This window comes from Dromiciops gliroides, chromosome 4 (genome assembly GCF_019393635.1).
Source record: "Dromiciops gliroides isolate mDroGli1 chromosome 4, mDroGli1.pri, whole genome shotgun sequence".
NCBI lineage: Eukaryota > Metazoa > Chordata > Mammalia > Microbiotheria > Microbiotheriidae > Dromiciops > Dromiciops gliroides.
In genome coordinates, this window is record NC_057864.1 from 321343618 (window position 1) to 321368610 (window position 24993).

A 24993-nucleotide genomic window follows, 5' to 3' on the forward strand; every position below is an offset into this window, starting at 1 on the left:
TGGAGACAGAGAAATTAAAAAAATATTTCCCCATTCTTCCCTAGATTATCAAGTAATAGGTTGCTTGTGCGTCTACTTTTACAGGTTTAACTTATGGACAAAAGCTATGCCAATTCTCAAACCATAGAATCACCTGCTTTTCAGTCAAAGAGATGAGAAGGAACCAAACTGAATTAGATCACAAAACCCTTAAGGACCTGGTCCAGATTTGTATCCCCAGAGCCCTGTTTAGTTCCTTGCATATAATAGACACTCAATAAATATTTGTCAATGATGGTGATTACTGTAATTAAGTTAATTACCCTGACTAGACTAAGCCAACCTCTGTAAGCTAATTCATTTGCTTCCTGAAATCATGAAATTCCCAGCTCTTCCATTATGTGTCTACTCATGTGGGGTTTCTCTGTATATTTCACCCTGACAAACTGTACAGACCATACAAAATTTATCCAGCTACATATTTTTTGTTTCTGTTTTTTGTTTTGTTTGGGGTTTATTGTTTCTTTTGTTTTTGTTTTGACATATTCTGTATTGGTGATCATGAAGCACTATAGTCTCTGAAGAATTAAATTTGAAAATTAATCGAAGGGCAAAAGGGAGGCTTATGCTACGTAAGAGCTGGTCATAATACACTATACATATATATGTGTGTGTGTGTTTGTGTGTATGTATGTATACATATAATATATAAGATACATAATACATATATTACAACATAAAGAACTAAGAAGAAGGAGAAATGATAGAAGGAGAGTAGAGAACAAGAACAAGTAATAAGCTAGGCTGGATATATGGTAAATTAAAGAATATTAGACAGCACCTATACCCAATTGTGCCAGTTGTGGAAGGGAACAGTTACCACATGTGGGTATATAACTTATAGCAAGTTATGAACAATACTTGCACAGGTTGAAAATCTGTGAATATGTTACACTTTATTTGTCAAAAGGAATACCCACACTGGTAAGAACTCAAAGCTTGATGCATAGTTAGTGTTTAAAACTCTATAGAAAAAAAACAAACAACTCTAAAGAAAAGCTTTCCTTAGAGATGAAAATAAAGCATAGAAATATAAAATATATGCCAAAGGTTGATATTATTTATGCTTCTCCCCAATCTCCATTAGTCAGATTTCTGCCTAAATTCCACATTTTATTTTATTTCTTTTGTTTTAAAGAATTAAGGAAGCAAAAATATCAGTCAAATATTCAATCAGCAAATATTTCTTTATTGTTGACTCTGTTCATAGTTAGTCATTGGAAGACTAATGAAGTATCAAATGTGGCCCCTTCCCTTGTCCTGCTTAACATGACTTGAGGAAACAAGAGAGATTAGATGAATGAAGGAGAAATGGAATTATACAAGGAAGTATTTAAGTGCCAAGTGAATGGCATAGGGGTTTACGTGCAATGGTAGTTCATACGAAGTTGAAGTTAACTACTTTATGTGCTTTAGTGACAGTGATGTCATTCATAGCAGAGGTAGGATTTAAAGTCAGCCTTAAACAAAAAGAGTGAAGGTGAGAACCAAGATGTTGAAGTGTTAGGAAACAATATGGAGCTCCTTTTCACATACTCCTCTAAATCTATCTTAAAAATGTACCAGCCCAAATACTGATGGGAAATTTAAAAAAAATGCAAGGTGTCCTTTCTCCAGGCAATCTCAGAAAAGTGAGATGACTCAAAATGTCTTCAGATCTTAGAGACTGAATTGGGCTTGGAATAAACTGGGTGGGAGGTACCCCAGAACCTAGAGTAAAGGTATGGACAAGGGAAAGAGAAGGTTTTAGACCCATACTGAGAACACAGACAGAAATAGATACAAACTGGTAGCTTTATCTCCCACTGTCCAATTCCAGGACACAGATATAGGATGAACTGAGAAGGGATTTGTGCAGTGGAATGATATTCTGGAGGAATAAAGACACAGGGAGTGTATGAAGAAAGGAGGAACTTTAGAAGCCTCCAGCAGCAATAACAGCAGCAGCAGTAGCAGCAGCAGCAGTAGTGAGACTCAGATCCAAAGCACAGAACAAGGTATCTCTTCCAGCATCTGGACCATACTTCAGAAGAACAATCTAGGTATGAAACCCAAACCAAAGAGAAGACTAGCATTCTGCCTCTGTGAATCAACAACACTTTCCAGCTGGTAGACATAGTGGAATCTACTCTTTTGCAGGTCCAAACCCAGGTCAAAAACTTGCAGAGTTCAGACTACAGAGACAATAATCAGACTGTGTCACAGATTGGACAATGTGGGGTACACAATAAGTTTTCAGATCCCCAGCCTGTCCCTAATACCCTGGAATAAAACAACACTTAACATGCCAAGAAAGAAGCATAAAAAGCAGGGAGTAGGATAGAAGAATGATCAACAAAAACAACAAAGAACACTCCCATAATGAGCTATTATGGTAGCAGGGGAAAAGAGATACAAATATAAAAGAGAATGACTCAGGGGCAACTAGGTGGAGCAGTGGATAAAGCACTGGCCCTGGATTCAGGAGTACCTGAGTTCAAATCCGGCCTCAGACACTTAACACTTAATAGCTGTGTGACCCTGGGCAAATCAATTAACCCCAATTGCCTCATCAAAATAAAAAAACTAAACTAAACAAAAAAAAAGGAAATTATCTAGATTATTTAGAATCAGAAGGCAAATTAAAAATCAAAAGAATCTACTTGCTAACTCCTAGGGAAAAAAATCATCATCCCCTCCTAGAAACATCATATTCAAAATCCAAAGATTCTCAGTAGTCAAACCCTGAAAATCAATTACCAGAGTCACAGTGATTATGCAACTATTGTTATCTCTGAAAAATAGTAATGAGCTCAAAGAGGTAATACCCCAACCATTAATTCTGAAAAACAAAAGAAAACAAAACAAAATGAAATATAACCAAAGAGCTAACAGTGGTTATAGTCAAAAAGCTTTCTTTATTCCTTTGGAGGAAGGAAACCAGACATGTGTGCCATGGCCTCCTCTAGGGAGACACCTGATTTAATGAGGTCAAGCCTAGATACATATAGCAGATGCTACACAATGAACTGTAGCCATGACAATGAGAGATAATAGTAACAATGAGAAAAGTTTGATTCATATTAGGGCTTCATGGCCAGAACATGGTTCCTACAGGTGCTTGTCCAACCTCAGGGACCACCTGGGGCTGATAAGAAACAATTCAGGGACTTTTCTTCAGCAGAGTTTATCCAGAATATGAGATCAAAGGATCGCTGTTATGCTAAGCTCAGGGCACAGCTTTCTTGCTCAGTCTTACCTTTGAAAAACAGGGTGTCTCCTAATAAGTAAAACGAGAAGGGTAATCTTGGCATGGGGATCCTGACACAGTAAATGAAAAAACGTTCCATGGGGTCAGAAAGAAAATAAATACTAAGGAGCAACAGTTAGTCAAATGTGACTTAGCAGCCACCCTTATAAAGGAGCAGAAAACTCAGAATCCAATATTCCAGAAGGCAAAGGATATGAACTTATAGTCAAGAACAACTTACCTTGAAAAACTGATTATAATGGTAAGGAGGGGGAAATGGATCATTTAGGAAACAGAACTTCCAAGCATTACTGTTGTTTTCATCAGAAAAAGAAACAGAAATCAGAAACAGAAGAGAACTACAGAAAAACTTTCAATTTCAAACACAGGTGTGAAGACTAGTATGAAAAAGCTAAATCTGAATTAATAATGATAAGTGCTAAACAAGAATAAACTATTTATATTCAAATATGGGGAGATGATATATGTATCCCCTCTGAATCCTACCATCATCAGAGTATATAAAGGGTAGATCAAATCCAACACTTGGAAAAAATTCTGTTATGGCTTATTCAACTTCATTGAAGAATGACAAAAAAGGGGAAGAGGAAAATGGCAGGGGCTGGGGAAGAGAGAAGGAAGCTTAAGGAAAATTATCTAAAATAATCAGGTTGCACAAATAGACATCTATACAAACAAGGACGAGAGAATGTGGGGAATGGCTCCTTGAGTCTCACTCACATATGAAGTAGTCAAAAGAAGGAAGAACACATAGAATATAGAAATAAATTTCAACAGGGAAATCAAAGGGTAAGGGGAGAAGAGAGAGGATAATTAAAGGAAAGGTAGATTAAGAATGAGTCTAAAACCACAACAATGACCATAACAACAACAACAACAACAACAACCTTAAGGATATATAAATGTATCTGTACCTTTTTTTGAAGTGGTAAATAATAGGACCTTAGGAGAAAGTGATCATTTGGTCTAATAATTATTGTTTTTCAAAAAGGAGATGGTATCTAGGCAAATGAATGAAATATCTGGGATGCAATCAATCAAACATGCTCAATATCTATATAGAAACAATTATAAAATTTTCCTTAAACGAATAAAGAATTTAAATAGTTGGAAGTATATTCAGTGCTCATGAACTGTGTCAAAATTTACAATAATACTATAATTAATTTATAGATTTATTGATAACCCAAGCAACCATGGGGACACTTCATATAGGTTAGACATAAACTATAAACAATTAATTTGAATGATCAAAATATCTAAAATATCAAAAGAAGTGATAAAAATATGTTAATTAACATATGAAATATCAAAATGAGACTTCACATTATATTTTATGTAATGATATTCAAAGTCATTTGGTTGTTGTAGTTCAGTAATTCAGCCATTTCTAACTCTTCAAGACCCCATGGACTATACTGTCCATAGGATATTCTTGGCAAAGATAATGGAGTAGATTAAGAAAACTAAAGTTGTGACTTTCCCAAAGTCACACAGCTAGTATGTGTCTAGGGCTGGATTTTGACTAAATCTTCCTGACTCCAGGTCCAAAACTCTATCCACTGAGCCTTTTAGTTGCCTCTACAAAATGAATGGGAGGAGGGGGTGGAGTAAGTCGATATAACAGGTATTACAAAAAGAATCAGGAAAAAATGAACTCAGTAATTCATTATTTGATAAATCTAAAAACATACATTGCCTGAAAAAGAATTCCCTATTTGCTAATGATTTCCAGGAAAATATGAATATTATTTGGAGGAAGTTAGGCTTATATCCATATCATATGATCAATGCCATAATAAATTCAAAATGCATATGAAATCTGATTATAAATTATCATACCATTAATATAGAAGAGAAAGTTATCTACTTTTGACAGCTTTTGTATAATGATGGAATTCTTAACCAAACAAGGGACTGAACTACTACTAATAAAAAAATTAAATTAGATAATTTAAATTCCATGGAATTGAAGAACATTGAACAAAATTAATGGTGAGGATAAGAAGGAAAGTGGGTATGTGGGGATAAATCTCTTTACTTAATGTATTTGAAAAGGTTCTGACTATATGTGTGTATGTATATATATGTATATGTATACATATATATACACACACACACACATATATACATACATACATATATATACACATATATATATATACACACAATTAAGAGAAATATTTTATTAAAACAATACCCCAGTGGATAAATGATAAAAAGATATGAACAAGTTTTCAAAGGAAAAATTGCAAACTATTAACTATGAATGAATTATCCAAATCACTAATAATGAAGAAATGGCAAATTAAAACAATCCTGAGATATTATTTATCTCATACTTACAAAATTTGCACCAAAAATACAAAAATATAGGAAGAATCAAGGCTGGAAGGAATATAGAAAAATAAGGACATTAATTCATTATTAGTGGAGCTATAATATTATCCAACCCTTCTTTAAACATTTTGGTAGTGTGCAAGAAGTATGGCTAAAATGTTCATACTTCTGAACCCAGAGATTGCAATAATAGGCATACACCAAGGAGGTGAATAAAAAAAAAAAGAAAGGTTCATGTGAAAGACAATATTTATAGGAGCACGTTTTTGTGTGCATGGCAGCAAAAAACTAAAAACAATGTATATGCATATCAACTGGGGAATAGTAAAACAAGTTGTGGACATTAATACAATGCAATAGTACTGTGCTATAAGAAATGATAAATATAATGAATATAGGAAAATATGAGAAGATATATAAAGTAATGAAGAAAAAGAAGCAAACCTGGAGGAAAAAAAGAAACATGCATATGGATTTAATGTTGTTGAGTCATTCAGTCATGTCTGATTCTCTGTGACCCCATTTGGAGTTTTCTTGGCAAAGAGACTGGAATGGCTTGCCATATCCTTTTCCAGCTAAGTTTAGGAAGGAACTGAGTTTAGAAGGAACTGAGGCAAACAAGGTTAAATGACCTGCCCAGAGTCACACAGCTTGTAAGTGTCGGAGGTTAGATTAGAACTCAGGTCCTCCTGACTCCAGGGCAAGCACTCTATTTACTACTGTACCACCTAGCTCACCTGACCATGGATTACAATAACATAAATGGAAAATCATTAACAAAATCAGTCAAGAAACATCCTTTATGTTTCCACTATTTTCCAGCAAATATGCTAAACACAGAGAATACAACAAAGTCAGAGAGAGAAAGAGAGAGAGAGATATTAATTAAATTAGATTTTTTTAAAAGTCCATGCCCTCAAGGAACTCACAGTCTAATGGGGGAGAAAACATGCAAACAATTATGTACTAACAAGTTCTATTCAAGATAAATTGGAAATATTTAAAAGAAAAAAGACATTTGAATTAAAGGGGTAGGAAAGTTTTCATTCTCCCACTTGTAGAAGATAGAATTTTACCTGGGTCTTGAAGAAAGTGAGGAAATCCAGGAAACAGAGATGAAGAGAGAGAACATTCCAGGCATCTGGCAGAGCCAGGGAAAATGCCTGCATTTGGGAGATGGAATGATATGTTTTAGGAAAGGCAAGGAGGCCAGTGTCACTGCATAGCAAAGAATATAGTGAAGTGTAAGGTGGAAGAAGACAAGAAAAGTGCATGTGGAGGGGGTAGATAAGCAGATTATAAAGGATTCTGAAGGCCAAATAGATGACTTTGTATTTAAATCTGGAGGTGATAGGGAGCCATTGGAATTGATTGAATGGGAGCATGGGTATAACATGGTCAGACTTGTACTTTAGAAAAATCACTTTGGTATCTGAGTGGAGGTTGGACTGGAGTGGGGGAAAGGTCTTAAGCCAAGAGACCCACCACATCACTACAGAGAAAGCTATTTCATGAAGTGATAAAAGTCTCCACCAGGACTGGGTGGTAACAGTGTTAGAAGAAAGGAAAGGGAATATACAAGAAAATAAAATTGAGAAGCCTTGGCAAAATTTTAATTATGGGAGCTGAGAAAGAATGAGCAGTCAAGGATGAATCTAGGGTGAGAAACAGAGTGATTTGGAGGTTGACTGTACACTCACTAGCAATAGGGAGGTAAAGAAGTGAAGATCTGGGGTAAAGTATGATGAGTTCAGTTTTGGACATTTTGAGTTTAAAATGTCTTAGGGTATTCAATTTGAAATATCCCTATAGGCAATTGCAGATTGGAAACTGTAGCTCAGGAGAAAGGTTAGGGGTAGATACGTAGATTTGAGATTTATTAGCACAGAGATGATAAATAAATCTATGAGAGTTGGTAAGATGAATAAATAAAATAATATAGAAAAGAAGTGGGCCCAGGAAAAAAGTCTTTAGGGACCCCCTCAGAGAGCAGCACAAACTGAATGAAAAGCCAGCAAAGGAGGATGAGAAGGAAGATAGCTGAGGAAAGGCTGTGACTTGCCTGAGCTCTCCCCAAGATGCCTCCAAATACCTTCAAATAATGTCACAAAAAATTCCTGGAGCAGCAGAACCCATAAAAAGCCAGGGTGAAATCATTTTCTAGCCAAAGACTACTTAGAAGTTTGGCAGATGGGGCAGCTAGATGGCGCAGTGGATAGAGCACCGGCCCTGGAGTCAGGAGTACCTGAGTTCAAATCCGGCCTCAGACACTTAACACTTGCTAGCTGTGTGACCCTGGGCAAGTCACTTAACCCCAATTGCCCCGCAAAAAAAAAAAAAGAAAGAAAGAAGTTTGGCAGAAAAGGTCTGTTGTACCTGGGTGAGAGTGGATCACTGCCCTCCACAGGCCCCACTAGCACAGACCCAGCCCTAGCACAGACCCAGACTCAGCCTCAGCAAACCAGGAGCAGGCATTGGGAGTCTCAGAATCAGCAGTAGCAGAAATTTCTTCTGGAACTCAGCTCAGAGACAGTAAGGGGGGTGAACAATTGACCAGAACAAGATTCCAGGGATCTCTTCACCAGCACTGAGGCAGGACCCTATTGTTTTGCTCATACTCATATCAAGGTCCTAGTCTTGGGTGGCAGTCCCAGGCAGGAGAGGAGCACAAACATCCCAGAGCATGTGGCCACAGTGGAGTGGGATTCTGTTCATAGTTCCAGGGCAGAAAAACAGGCCTACCTTACTTGCAGACCACAGCATAGGCCAGGAGAGTAGTAAACATACCTCTCCTTAAATCATACCACCTTGGAAGAACTAAAAACTTACAAATTCCAAGAAGTATCTCTGAAAACAACTGCACTAACCCCTTAAAACTTGGGACAGTAAGCCCTCCAGTCTGGAAGTAGTGCCACACTTTAACAAAGAGTTAAAAGTCAAGAATAGACTGAGAAAATGAGCAAAAAGAAAAAAAAAATGCTGAAGCTAGAAAGTTTCTATGCTGACAAGGATGATCCAAATATACCCTCAGAAGAAGATAACAAGGTCAAAGCTCCTACATCCAAAGCTTCCAAGAAAAATATGAATTGGTCTCAGGCTATAGAAGGGGTCAAAAAAAACTTTGAAAATAAAGTAAGAGAGGTGGAGGAAAAAAATGGAAAGAGAAATGAGAGTGATGCAAAAAAATCAGGAAAAAAATTAAACAGCTTTGCAAAGGAAGCACACACACACACACACACACACACACACACACACTACTGAAGAAAAGAACACCTTAAAAAACATACTAGGCCAAATGGTTAAAGAGGTACAAAAAGTCAATGAAGAAAAGAATGCCTTGAAAAGCAAATGGAAAAGGGGGTACAAAAGCTCTTTGAAGAAAATAACTCCTTAAAAATTAGGATTGAGCAAATGGAAGCTAACAACTTTATGAGAAATCAAGAAACAATAAAGCAAAGGCAAAAGAATGAAAAAATAGAAGGCAATGTTAAATATCTCATTGGAAAAACAATAGACTTGGAAAATAGATCTAGGAGACATGATTTGAAAGTTATTGGACTGTAACTAGAAAATGACAAAATACTTTTATGATAAAAAAGAAAAATTTTGGACTATCTGAGAGCCACGATTAAATAAAAAGGAGCCTAAACATCATTTTCCAAGAAATTGTCAGGGAAAATTGTCCTGATATTCTAGAAGTAGAAGGTAAAATAGAAATTGAAAGAATATACTGATCACCTCCTGAAAGAGATCCCAAAATGAAAAGTCCCAGGAATATTATAGCAAAATTCCAGAGCTTCCAGATTAAGTGCAGCAGCTAGAAAGAAACAATTCAAATATTATGGAGCAACAGGCCAGATTAGACAAGATTTAGCAGCTTCTACATTAAAGGATCAGAGGGCTTGAAATATGATATCCTGGAGGACAAAGGAACTGGGATTACCAACAAGAATCAACTGAGCTGTATAGAAAATTTGACTTTCAAATACAAGACTCCAGTTCAGCATAAAAAGTAAACAGGAAAAAGAAATCAAAAGAGATATTAAGAGGTTAAACTGATTACATTCCTATATGGAAAGATACTTGTAACTCAAAATAACTTTCTCATTATTGGGGATACTGAATGGGTTATATTTAGACAGAGGGCACAGGTGTGAGTTGAATATAAAGTGATGATATCTTTTAAAAAATTTTTAAAATAAAATGAAGGGGTGGGGGGAAATGCACTCGAAGAAAGGGAAGGGGTGAGATGGAATGGGGTAAAGAATCTCACATAAAAGAAGCAAGAAAAAGCTTATATAGTGGAGGGGAAGATGGGGCAGGTGCCAGGAAATGAGTGAACCTTATTCTCATCAGAATTGGCTCAAAGAGGGAATAACATACACACTAAATTATGTATAGCAATCTATCTTACCCTGCAGGAAAGTAGGAAGGGAAGGGTATAAGGGTGGTGGGGGGGTATGATTGAAGGGAGGGTAGATTGGGGGAGTAGGCAATCAGAAGCAAAACACTTTTTAGGAGAGACAGGATGAAAGGAGATAGAGAATAAATTAAATGTCATGGGAAGGGAATAAGCTCAAGGGAGATAGATTTAGCAAAAGTAACTTTGAAAAAAATTTTGAAGCATATTTTTTTCTGACAAAGGCCTCATTTTTCAAACATAGAAAACTGAATCAAATTTAACAAAATGAGAGTCATTCCCCAATTGATAAATGATAAAAGGATATGGAGTTTTCATATGAAATAATCAAAGCTATCTTTAGCCATATGAAAAAATAATGCTCTGACTGACTATTGATTAGAAAGATGCAAGTCAAAACAATTCTGAGGTACCACCTCATACTTATTGGATTAGGTAATACGACCCCAAGGGGAAAGGGCAAATGTTATAGGGGATATGGGGAAAATGAGACATTAATGCACTGTTGTTTGAGTTGTAAACTGATTCAAACATTCTATAATGCAATTTGGAATCATGGCCATAGGGCTATAAAACCATGCATACTCTTTGACCTAGTAATACCATTACTAGGTTGGTATCCAAAAAGAGATAAAAAACAAAAAGTTAAGGACCTATATATGCAAAAATATTTATGGCTTCCCTTTTCTGTTGCAAAGAATTAGAAATTGAGGAGATGCCAAACAATTAGGGAATGACTGAACAAATTGTGGGATAAGATTATGATGGAACACTATTGCGCTATAAGAAATGATGTGTAGAATGCTCTCAGGAAATCGTGAAAAGACACATGATTGGATGCAAAGTGAAATGTACTCTGTACAAAGTAACAGCAATATTGTAAGATGATCAGCTGTGAATGATTTAGCTATTTTCAGCAACACAATGATCTAAGAAACTCTGAAAGACTTGTGAAAAATATAATCCATCTCCAGAGAAAGAACTGATGGTGTCTGAATACAGACAGAAGAATATTTTTTGTTTCTTTTTTTTGGTTGGAACTGCTTCTGCTTTACTTTTTCCATAAAAATATTTCATTATTTTCCAGTTACATGTAGAGCTAGTTCTCAGCATAGGTTTTTATAAGATTTCTAGTTTCAAATTTTTGTCCCTCCCTCTCCTTCCTCACCCCTCCCCAAGAAAGCAAGCATGCAATATAGGCTATATATGTACAATCACATTAAACATATTTCTGCATTAATCATTCTGTGAAAGCTCTAAATTGCCCCACAGAATGGCCTGACCAGTTCACAGCTCCACCAACAATGCATTAGCATTTCAATTTCTCCACAGCCTCTCCAACATTTGTCATTCTCCCATTCTGCCACACCACCCAATCTGATAGATGTCAGGTAGCTCCCCAGAGTTGTCTCGATTTGCCTTTCTCTAATCAATAGTTATTCAGAGCATTTTTCATATGACAATAGATAACCCTGATTTCTTCATCAGAAAACTGCCTCTTCATATCCCCTGACCATTTCTCAATTGGGGAATGATCTGGATTCTCATAAATTTGATTCAGTTCCAATATATTTTAGAAGTGAGGCCCTCATCAGAAACACTGGCTATAAAAATTGCTACGCAAGGCACCTAGGTGGCACAGTGGATAGAGCACCAGCCCTGGAATCAGGAGGACCTGAGTTCAAATCCGGGCTCAGACCTTTGACACTTACTACTTGTGTGACCCTGGGCAACTCACTTATCCCCCATTGCCTCACAAAAACAATGCTTCCCAGCTTTCTGCCTCCCCTCTAATTTTGGAAACATTGCTTCTGTTTATGCAGAAACTTTTTAATTTAATGTAATCAGAACTACCCATTTTGCATTTCATAATATTCTCTATCACTTGTTTGGTCATAAACTATTCTCCTTTCCATAAATCTGAGAGGTAAACTATTCAAGATCAAGAATATCAAGGGAACTACTGAAAAAAAAAAATGGACAAGAAGGTGGGTAGCTGCACCAAATCTGAAGCTTTATTATAAAGCAGCAGTCATCAAAACTATTTGGTACTGGCTAAGAAATAGTTTGGCCAATCAATAGAATAGGTTAGGCACAGGAGACAAAGTAGTAAATTACTTTAGTAATGTACTGTTTGATAAACCCGGAGACTCCAGCTTCTGGGATAGGAACTTAGTATTTGACAAAAACTGCTGGGAAAACTGGAAGATTGTATGGCAGAAGCTAGGCATAGACCAACATCATAGACCTTATAATAAAATAAGGTCAAAATGGGTACATGATTTAGACACAAAAGGTGATAGCATAGGTAAATTAGGAGAGCAAAGAATAATTTACCTCTCAGATTTATGGAAAGGAGAACAATTGATGACCAAATAAGAGACAGAGAATATTATAAAATACAAAATGAATGATTTTAATTACATTTTTTATACAAACAGAATCAATGATAGTACTTCTGATAAAGTCCTCATTTCTAAAATGTATCAGGAACTAAATCAAATTTATAAGAATCCAAGTCATTCCCCAATTGAGAAATGGTCAAAGGATATGAACAGGCAGTTTTCTGATGAAGAAATCAAAGCTATTTATTGCCATATGAAAAAATGCTCTAAATCACTATTGATTAGAGAAATTCAAATTAAAACAACTCTGAGGTACCACCTCACACCTGTCAGATTGGCTAATATGACAAAAAAGGAAAATAACAAATGTTGGAGAAGCTGTGGAGAAATTGGAACACTAATGTATTGTTGGTGGATCTATGAACTGATCCAACCATACTGGAGAGCAATTTGGAATTATGCCCAAAGGGCTATAAAGCTGTGCATTCCCTTTGATCCAGAAATACCAATATTACGTCTTTTTCCCAAAGAGATCATAAAACAGGTAAAAGGATACACATGTACAAAAATATTTATAGCTGCTCTTTTTGTGGTGGCAAGGAATTGGAAATTGAGGGGATGCCCATCAATTGGGGAATGGCTGAACAAGTTGTGGTATATGAATGTAATGGAATACTATTATGCTGTAAGAAACAAAGAGCAGGCAGATTTCAGAGAAACCTGGAAGGACTTACATGAACTGATGCTGAGAAAGATGAGCAGAACCAGGAGAACATTGTACACAGTATCACCAACATTGAGTGTTGATCAACTGTGACAGATAGTTCCAAAGAACTCATGATGGAAAATGCTCTCCAAATCCAGAAAAAAAGAACTATGGACTCCAGAAGCAGATTGAACCATATTATTTCTATGTTGTTTTTGTTTTTCTTTTTTGCTCTGATTCTTCTTACACAGAATGACTAATGCAGAAATACATTTAATGTGATTGTACATATATAACCTATATCAGATTGCTTGCTGTCTTGGGGAGGATGGAGGGAGGGTGGGGAGGGCGAAAAATTTGAAACTAGAAATCTTATAAAAACAAATATTGAAAACTATCTCTACATGCAAATGGAATATAATAAAATACTGTTATGGAAAAAAGGTTAAAAATAAGTGTGTTATAATTATTTTCATGTAGTTCCTGGGTTTGGCCTGGAAGGTATACTCTCAGGTATTTTATGCTATGATTATTCTAAGTGGGGTATCACTTACTATATGTTCTTACAGGGTTTTGTTGATGATATATAGAAATAGTGATTTGTATGGGTTTATTTTATATCTTGCCACTTTGATAAAGTTGTTCATTGTTTCAACTAGCTTTTTGGTTGGATCTCTAGGATTTTCCAGATATATCATCATTTCATTGCAAAAAAAGAGAGTTTTACTACTTTATTGCCCATTCTCATTCCTTTGGTGTCTTTTTTCTTCTCTTATGTCTTTTGCTAGAATTTCTAATGTAAAATTGAAAAATATTGATGATAATGGGCATACTTATTTCACTACTGATCTTTTTGGGCAAGCTACTGTTTACTCTCCTTTGTAAATAATGATTACTTATGCCTTATCATTTTAAAATAATCCATTTATGCCTATGCTTTCAAGTGTTTTAATAGGAATGAGTATTAAATTTGATCAAGGGCTTTTTCTGCACCCATTGATATAGTCATATGATTTTTGTTAGTTTTGTTATTGACATAATCAATTGTGTTAATACTTTTCCTCATGTTAAACTATCCCCACCTTTAATGTTTTCTCTTCTATTAAAATGTAAGTTCCTTGAGAGTAGAGACGGTCTTATCTTCTTGTTTGTTTAGACTTAAAATATATTGATAATAGTGATTAAATTTAATGGTATATGGAAATAATTTCCCTCACCCCTCATGCCCATCCCAGTTGTGAAACATTAACTAGCATACCTCTGTATTGCTCCATAAGCATTGGTTGAGCTCAGCAAGAACAGACTAGAAGGCTCAGGAAATGGAATCATCACCAGACTAGAGTGTCTGTGACTATAGGGTGATGATGACGACAACAACAACAACAATGATGGTAACAACGACTGGCATTTATATGGCACTTTAAGGTTTATAAAGTTCTTTAAATCCATTTGCTCATTAAAACCCCACCTCAACTTTGGATATCTCTGTGACATTAGATGAATAGGCAGCATAGCACAGCAACAAGGGCACCGGATCTGGAGTCAGAGAACAATGTAGATTTGTATTCATCTCTGCTACTTATTTGTGACTTCTGTGACCTTGTATAAATCACTTCTCTGAGACTCAGTTACCTCCTATATACAAAGACAGGAATAGACTAGATAATCTCTTAAATTTCTCTGTTGCTAAATCTATTATCCTATGAAAATAATTTAACCCAAAATTTACCTGACTCTATGTAATAAATAATCTATGTATTAAAAAAGAGCAAATTCCAGAAACTGTATTTATCTTGGAGGCAACTAGGCAGCATTAAAAGTTTCTAAATTGGAGCAGATGCTAAATGATGAGTTTTATTTGAAAGATAATCTTTTGGCACGATGGTTTTTAAATAGTTAAGACAAGAGGGAATAGAGAAATTATTTTCAACGAAGTTGTAAGTACCATTTAATGAGATTAAAAGAGAAAAACCAAAAAAAGGAAGGGCAAAATAACCTTTCCAAGGAACCCTATAATCTGTTTCCCAAATCTCATTTCAACTTCATTTCTTACTAATAGCTTATAGAAATTCCCCCTTTGGCTTATTTGATCTGTCCCTAAAATGTGTCTTGTGGCTATGTTGTTACTCTTTGCCCCATCTAGAATGTTCTCTCTATTACTGACTTTATGTTTTAACTCTCCATCAAAACCCACATATTTTCCCATATCCTTTCAAAAATTTCCCTTGGTAACATCCAACTATAAGGGATATCCCTCTTCTGAAATTGTCTTATCCTTATTGTTTAAGTTATATTCCAGCAGTGACTTACTGCTAGGTATGGTATATATCAGGAATAGGCCCCCTTGATTGACATTTTGACCTTTAAGGTCTCCAATAGAAATACATTGCTCTTCCATTATGAATCTACTTGTCCTAACTGCTTACTTTTGGTTACTATTTCTATTGGTTCATATATTTATATATTTATAATACCTAAGAGAGTTGTTCTATGATATTGTCAGGGTCCATTATTGCGATTTAGGTAATTCAAAGAAAACTTAGGAAGGCCAGCTAATGATACTTAAAACAAAAATACTATTTTTTTTTGTATGCTTGAGGGAAGAGCATGGGGGCTAAACTGAGAAATCCTAGGGAATAGAAAAAAGAAGGCAGGAACAACGAGGCCAATTTAACTGAGATTCTGTGTCCAAGACTGACACCTTCAAAGTGCAACTGGGAAGACACAAAAAAAGAATTTAATGAGGAAGGTGTTCTTAGCTGTTTGTGAGTCATAGACTACTTTGAAACTAGTGAAACCTGTTGAGCCCTTCTCTGAATAATATTTTTAAAGATACAAAACAAAATGCATATGATTACAAAAGAAACAATTATAGTAAAATGAAGATGTATCTTTTCATATACAAGTTCATAGATCAGCTAAAATATGTTCATAAGAGGTCTATGAATCTCAGGTTATGAACCCATTCATTATAGGGTACAGTTGTTATAGGTGAGAGCCAGCATCCCAATAATAATAAGAAAAATCCTGCATTCTTCAAAAATGGGAGTGTTGGGTAGGAAAAGTAATTTGTTTTTTAAAAGACTAGGTCTCACCCATTTCACCCAAGATGGAATTGCAAAGGGCTACTATGCCCAAAACAACTAATGGGAGGTTTGACATGCTCCTTTTCTGATCTGGGTCAATTTGCCCCAGTTTGGATAGCCTACTGTGCTGACACTTCATGGGGTTCACAATACTGGTCCCTAACATAGTGTACCTACTCAATTGGTATAGCCCAGTAAATTTAGAATTTCTGAGCTCAAGTCACTTGCAAATCTCAGTCTCTTCTATAACCATGGAATTACAGGCATGCACCACCATGCCTGACCAAAATAGAGTATTCCAAAAGCACCCTTGGGATCCATGTGAAATCTTCATACCATAGCATAACTATCATTTTGGCCATCTTACTGACCAGTACAGATGAATCCTGAATCACATTAAATTATCAGAATTATCATAATAAACAAGATTTTAGAATTACCTTCCACTAAGTTCTATTCCAAAGAAATGGAATCCTTGTTTTTTTAAAGTATTTATTTTATTCTGAACTTAAATGAAACAAACATTTCCATAATACAATAGAATAGTATTAGAGAATAATCCCTCCCCTTCTCCCTCCCGGAGACTGCAAACAATCTGATATGGGCCATGCACGCATGATCACGTAAAACATCACCATACTTGACACTTTGTACAAGAAAACATAATCATAAAAATGTAAGAATGTTAAAAATAGCATACTTCAGTCTGTTCCATAAATATCAGTTCTTTCTTTGGATGTGGATAGTATATTTTATCAATAGTCCTTTGAGAATTTTTTGGATCATTGTATTATTGAGAATAGTCCAATCATTCACAGTTCTTCAACAAATAATATTGCTGTCTCTTTGTACCATGTTCAATTGATTTTTGCTCATTCCCAATACATCATTTCATACATGTCTTTCCAAGCTTTTCTAAAATCATCCTGCTTATCATTTCTTATTGTGCAATAATATTCCATCACCATCATATACCACAGTTTGTTTAGCCATTCCCCTATGGATGAGCATTCCTTTGATTTCCAATTCTTAGCCACCACAAAAAAGTGCTGATATAAATATTTTTGTACAAATAGGCCTTTTTTCTCTTTTTGGGAATGTTTTTGGGATATAAACTTAGTAATGCAATTGCTGGATCAAAGGGTATGCACAATTTTATTGCCCTGTTAAGGAATCTCTGTTAAGAACCCTTGCAAGTAAGGGTTGTCAACAATGAGCCTTAAGTAGTATGGTTTTCAAATTATGGAGGAAAAAAAGAAACCAAAAGGGCTTTAGATTGCAAGGTGCATCAATAGTACATGTTTCATGGCATCTCAGGGCACTTGTGGGATCAGTGTATCCCCAGAATCAGGAAATCTCCTGCAATTTGGGGGATAGGTAGGGTTCTCCTCAGTCTAGCCTGGTTGGCCCCTTACTTCCAGTGTCACAAGGTAAGAAGCATAAGTTCCTGGGAAGGGGAAGAACATAAAAGAAGGGATACCAGGCAGAAGGAGAAGAAATGGCTAGTGTAAAAATGAATTTTCTAAATAAGAAAGAGTATACATGAAAAACCAGAGGTTTTCCCAGATTTCATCAAATACCAAATGTTTCTACCACTGCCTTACATGTCTACTTCAGCCTGAGAGGCTTTTAACTTTAAAGATTCAGATTCTGTAAAATTAATTAGCTCCCTGTTTTAACAGCAATGTAAGAGAGATAGAGATTGAAGGACACTTTTTATTATACTGAAATGCCTAAGAGTTCAGTATATTTAAAAGAGGAGAAAAATCACCCATTAAAGGAAGAATTTGGGGGAAAAAATCCATTCAAATATTACTGTTCTCTCTCTACTTCCAAAATGTTATCTTTTCTACCCAGGACTGATTATATGGAGATAGCAGAATGCATCCTGTAATGCTCTGGACTGGGAGTAAATAGAACTTTTTTTTTTTTTATACTTAGCTCACTAAGTTCAGGCCCAGGAACCTAATCAGGATATTATGTGTATATGTGAAGGTGCCTTTTTCCCAACTCATGCACTAGACATTTAGTCCTAATGGATGCTATTTGCAGACACTGCCTCACCATAAATAACTGTTTCAACGAGGTCAGGACCCTTTGTGTTCAACTTGTTGTCAGTGTTCCAGCTGAATGGCATTTGTGCTTATATCCTGCTTCGGGGGAAAATGCAAAAAAAAAAAAAAAAATCTCCACAGTTTCATAAACCACATCTCCATTCTACACATCATTATTTGTGTCTAAAAAGTTTTGGTCGGAATGAAGCTGGGTAAATTGAAGATGACAAAATTTCCCATGTTTTCCAATGGACAATCAGAATGTGTTTTGCTCAGCTATATATCTTGCCTGCCTGTTACATATTTTATTTATTTTCTCATTTGTTTCTAAATGGCTAGACCTACATTTAAATTTACAGATATAGATCACAGAGCCTCTGGGCACATTTAAAATACAATAAAAAAATGAGTGCTATTACAAAAATTCCATGAAAAACAACAAGAGAACCCAATTTTCTGGGTCTAGCAAGAAGAAAAAGGATTAGAAAACCTAAAAAGGCCTCCCTCAAACTACCAGGTAAAATGCAGACATAATCCAATAAAAATCAAATGTTGTCAAGGAGGATTGTGAAAAAGTAACACATACAAAAGACCTATTCTTTTTAATAGCTCCTTAAATAAAATGAGCATAGGTGTGCTTTATGGTACCAAATGGAGTTCCATGCCTATTATAATCAATTTTAAGCAATGGAAATTATATCAAAACTAAGCAATATCCTTTTCTTTCATATCTCCTCTCATACAAAATGCCGTTAGGTTTGCTAATGCTTGATTCGGATGTAGCCATTTTCCTAATAAAAACAACAACAAACAAACAGAACAAATACAAAACCAAAAAAAAAGAAAAGAAAAGAAAAGAAAAGAAAAGAAAAGAAAAGAAAAGAAAACCCCAAACCCTTCAGTGGCTTCAAATGGATAACCTCAAATGGCCCAAACTCCTTACCACTCATTGGGAAGAGATTTTAGACCTTTGACATTTGAAATTTACTGATTACTATGAATGTAACACATACTATTCATTATTAAAAACAGATTTTGTGGGATAGTGGGGAAAAAAAAGACCAGAAGATCTAGTTTCTAGTCTTAGTACTCTAACAGTGCAGTTGAATGACATAGGGCAAGACATTTAATCTTTTCCTGGGTTCAGTTTTCTCACTTGTAAAATGAGGGATTTGCACTTGAATTCTAGGATTTAAAGCCCACCAAATGTAAAAGAAATAGGTGAAACAATTCTTCCTATCTTTCAGCACTGATTCTGGAGTAAGGAGACCTGCATTCAAATCTGATCTCTGATACTAGCTGAGTGACCTTGTGCAAGTCAGTTAACTTCCCTGAATTTCTATTTCCTCATTTATAAAATGAGGCAATTGGACTAATTAGCCCCTGGGGTGCCTTCCAGATTTAGATCTATGCATGACTCTATTCCTCAATAGCACTAATAAATAGGTATTACATGGTCATCATGTTTTAGTCCATTGTTCTCCTTTTAGATATGAATTGGATACTAATAATTAAAGTATGCAGCATTTTGCACTGTTTATTAACACATGACTGTAGGCAATAGTCTTCATGTATGATCTTGGTATTTTATCTGTAATTACATTTTCTCATATATGGAGGAAAACTATGCCTTTGGTACTCTCTTACATATGTTATTGGGAATAATAAAATTGTTATCAGGGTAGCATATGTTTCCCAATTCAGAGTCCAATGGATGCAAATAATTAGCATTGCAAATTCCTTCAGATAATTCATAAAACAGCATTCTGCAATATTAGGAATAAAGAAAACATGTCATAAACACTGCAAAATTTTAACAGTAATTTAGAAAGTTTTTTTTTAAACCATCTAATAACAGTAGGTGTTTAATTTCAATTATCCAAGGTAATTTGTGTCCTATAACTGCAGGAAGCCAGTTTTCAGCAATTAATATAGCTTTAAACTTTTCAAAACTCATTCTCAAGGAGGTATTTTTCCCCTAAATGGCAAAAGACTTAAAAATTAATGACCCATTTTCAGAATAGGAAACATAACTAAAATGCCTCATTTGGATGATTGTTATGGTTAATTCAGAAAAAAAATAACACTATAAGGAATAAAATTAAATTATCTAAATTAATTTAACATAACTTCTAATCCTCAGTATTAATGTGTGACCTCTGTAGTGCATACCATAGGGGAACAATTCTTATTGTGACTACTGTGTTCAAGAAAGAAATGGATGACAGAACTGGGAACTGGGGAGGGAGTGGGATGGGGGGGTGGCCTTCTACATACAGGAAACATGTACTATTCCCAGTTCACAGGATTGTGTAACATATTTGATGGAATATAAAGACGGGTGGCCCCTCTTCTTCAGGGTTTGAGGTACCTGCTTCTTCATTGGAATAATTACTCATTATCAGAGGCTAAACAAATAATTTTAAAATGGGTAACATGGATTTACCCACAATCACACATTTTTGAGCTCTTTGGGACTTAAAAAATACTTTCTTTATTCTTCTATGTAAATTAGTAGAAGTTTTATTAACCCCATTTTATAAATGAGGATATTAAGAGTCAAAGAAAGTAAGTGACTTGCCCAAGGTCATATAGCTTCAGATTAGCTCATTATAACTGCAATTCAATTCATTTCAATTCAACACGTGATTACTCTGTGTTTATTATATCTTATAAACTGGTGATATAAAGACAAAATGGAACAGCCCTTGTCCTTTAGGAGTTTAGATTCTACTGAGAAGAAAGCAAACACACTAATAATATTTACTTTTAGTTTTTTTGTTTTTTGGGGTTTTGGGGTTTTTTTTTGCAGGGCAATGAGGGTTAAGTGACTTGCCCAGGGTCACACAGCTAGTAGGTATCAAGTGTCTGAGGCCAGATTTGAACTTAGGTCCTCCTGAATCCAGAGCTGGTGCTTTATACACTGTGCCACCAAGCTGCCCCCATAAGATTTATTTTTAAAACAAGTAAATGCATAATTTGAAAGATGGGGACTTCCAAGAAGTAGGAAAAACAGGACATTTTATTGAAGGCTGTACTTATGCCAAATCTTGAAGGTAACTTGGGTTTCCAAAAGGAAGAGGTAAAGATGAAGATTATTACAGGCCTTAAATCAGGTTTTGCAAAGGCACAGAGATGAAATGTCGCATATGGGAAATGTGATTTAAGGGACAAAGGAATTTTTATTATGTCCTAGGGGTAATAGGAACTAGCAAAGCTTTTGAAGTAGGACACTGATATGGTTGAACCTGTTTTCTAAAAGTGTCATTTTGACAAAGGTGTGAAAGGTAAAATGGAAATGAGTGATACTTGAGGAAGAGATTCAAGATAGGAGACTATAACAATAGTCCACACAAGGAGTGATGAATGCCTGAAAAAGGATACTGGTGCTGTGAATAGACAGATCTAATAATGAAGGATACTTTGGAAGTAGATCTAATAAGACCTGAGAAGTGATTGGATAGAAATGGTTTAGTTAAAGGGAAGAATAAAACATGACAGGTCAAAAATCTGAGTGACTAGAAAGATGCATATCTTCTACATAAATAGATAATTTGGGAGAAATGGATCTAGAGGAAACCATGGCTACTGTTTTAGCTATCTTGCCTTTGAGATACTCATAGGACATCTAGGTAATAATATCTAGCAGGTTGTTGGGCATGAAAAACTACAGAACATATACATGTTTTTAGGGTGTTCTACATTGAGATGATAGTTAAAACCACGATATCTATAAAAGAGAGAGAGAGAGAGAAACAGAGACAGAGACAGACGAGAGAGAGATGCAGAGATAGATGCAGAGAGAGACAGAGAATAAGAAAATATTCCCATATCTAGTGGTGGTTGGGCTATTGATATTCGTGAAAAAAAATAGAATGAAAAATGATTCATCAGTCAGGTAGGAAGAGACAGAAGAAGAAAACGTTCATTTTTTTAAAAAAAGGAGGAGAAGAAGGAGTATTGTATTTGTTAAGAGAATCTGTGTGATCTTTGCCTCAAGAGGCAGCTAGGTGGTACTGTGGATGGAGTGTCAGGATTGGAATCAGGAAAAAAAATAAATTCATTTTCAGACACTTGCCAAGTGGGTGACACTGAGCCAGTTATTTAACATCTGTCTGCTTCAGTTTCCTAAACTAGAAAATGGGAATTATAATAGTGCTAACCTCTCATGCTTGTTGGGAGGATCAAATGAGATAATGTTTATAAAACACAAAGCACATGATCCATAGTAGGTGAGCAAGGGGAGGGGAATAAGCATTTATTTAACACCTACCATAACCTAGCTGTGCTTAATATCAGTGAATGCTGGTTTCCTTCCTTCCCCAATAGAAGAGCATTCATTAATTTCCAGGCACTGTCTTAGGCATGATGACATACAAGGACAAAAAGGAAATAGTCCCTGCTTTCAAGGTCCTTACACTATATGAGAGGGAATTATGATAATATAAATATGTATATGCAAAATATTTATCAATTTTTTATGATTCTGGGTGAATCAGCAAAGGCTATACCCAGAAATTGTAGTCTCTTCAGCAGGTTTTAGGGTTTTTTTACATAAAAAAGAATGAAATATTTTCTTTTTTTAAACAATAAACATTTTTATTTATAGTTTTGAGTTCCCATTTTTATCCCTCCTTCCCTCCTTCTGCGCTGCCCTTCCTGAGATTGTAAGCAATCAGATATGGGTTATACATGTTTGATTTTGTAAAATGTTACCATATTAGTAATTCTGTAAAAAAAAAAGGTTTAAATGAAAGAAAGTGAAAAATAGCATGCTTTATCTGTGTTTAAATCCATATCAGTTCTTTTTTGGAAGCTGGTAGTATGTTTCATCAATAGTCCTTTGGGATTGTCTTGGATCATGTGTATTGCTGAGAATAATTGTCATTCACAGCTCATCACACCATGTTGCTATCACTGTGTACACCATTCCCTGCTTACTTCACTATACCTCAGTTCATAAAAAGTCTTTCCTAGACTCTCTGAAACCATCGTGCTTGTCATTTCTTATAGCACAATAATATTCCATCCCATCACATACCACAGCTTGTTTATCCATTCCCCAATTGATGTGCATTAGGATTTCTTGTTTTGTTTTTGTTTAAGAGATAAAGGATTCCAGGAGGTAGAGATAGTAGTACATTTGGGAGATTTGGGATAACATTTGGGCAACAACCAGTGCAAAGGCATAAAAATGGGAGATGGGAGATTTTAAATGAGGAACCTCAAGAAAGCCAGTCGGCTTGAGCTCTATAATGTGGAAAGGGAAGTAATATATAATACGGTAGAAATAAATGCAGGTTGTGTCTAGACTGTGCAAGGATTTGAAGCTAAGGAGAAAAGTTTACATTTGATCAAAGAGGCAGCAGGGGGGCATTTAAATTTATTGAACAATTAAATGACATGGTCAAACCTACGCTTTAGAAACATAATTTTAGACTGCCGGTACCACTGCCCAACAATGATTAACTACAATGAGGGCGAGGAGCCACTGGCCCCATTCGTGGGCCTCAATAGTTTCTGGCCTAGAACTTCAATGGCAAAGATGGGAAAGGGAATGGAAAAAATGGGGGTCTAGAGCATGTTCCCTCCTCATCCTCCATTCACAATGGAGACACGGAGAAGATTCTTTGGAATTCCCGGCATGAATCAGGTCAGAGTAGCTCCAGAGGCAGTTCTTACTGCGACACCCCTTCCCCACAAGAAGATGGTCTGATAATAATTGATGTGGACATGCACACCAGTGGAGAACACAGCTCTCCAGAAGGAGAAAAAGAAATGGAAGCTTTGCAGAAAAGTGTGGACTAGGTACAAGGCTGGGCCAGTCCAGCTGAGAGCACCGCTATCCCCCAAGGAATTCCACTTCTGCCATCCTAGACGTTCTGTTTCGTATGTGTGAGGAAAAGTAGAGCCATGAAGAAAAAGGGCATTTTCTCTGCACAATTTCTTAAAGTGTTCATTCCATCGTTGTTCATTTCATGTTTTGGCTTTGGGACTAGACATCTATATTGGAAAACGACTGAGTTCCCCATCTACTAGCACCTACTGAGGAAGAGGAGAGCCCTGGATGGACATGCCCCACAAAGTGCTTGAACTCGAGACCATTCTAAGCATGCCCCAGCCCAAGACCCTCTTTTTACGTATCCAAGTTCCAACTCCTCTTGGGATTCAGTATTTTATTCAAATTCTTGGGAAGCATTTTCATTACGTCATTCCCTTTTGACCTGTAAGACCTCAAGTTTACAGTTGTCTAGACATTTGTAAAGTCTTCTTTTCAACTCTAATGCCACCAACAAGTGATTTTGTCCATAGCCCTGTTTGTTACCTCCTTTTCAATCCCACCTGGTTTAGAGCTGCTGCATTCCCATAGAAATATTGACTGCTTTAGGACAATGACCACTCTTTTGAAGAAGCAAGCAGGTTAGCAAGTATCGCATCAAACCGTGATTTTTCAAGACACACAAGCTCTTGTAACCTCACAATTTACAGTTATAAAAAATGTGAGACAAAGAAACACAATAAAGTAATCTGTGGCAAAAAAATGTATTTAAAACCAGGTTGGCGGCCATTTTCTCTCCAAGCTTCGTGGTGTTGACTGGCACATTGGAAACTTGCAGGAGGACGACTGCACAAAAACATGATGGTGCTTAAGACCAAGCAAGGTAAGCTCTTAAGTACAAGTGTGGTAGCTGAATGTTGTCTTTCCTATGAGACAGAACCCTTACACTTCTGGTAGAGAAGGTCTCAGGCATA

At 35.9% G+C, this 24993-nt stretch overlaps 1 pseudogene; it reads left to right on the plus strand.

The window, feature by feature from the left end:
- Positions 1-1936: 1936 nt before the first annotated feature.
- Positions 1937-24289, plus strand: LOC122755084 (annotated as a pseudogene).
- Positions 24290-24993: the final 704 nt, after the last annotated feature.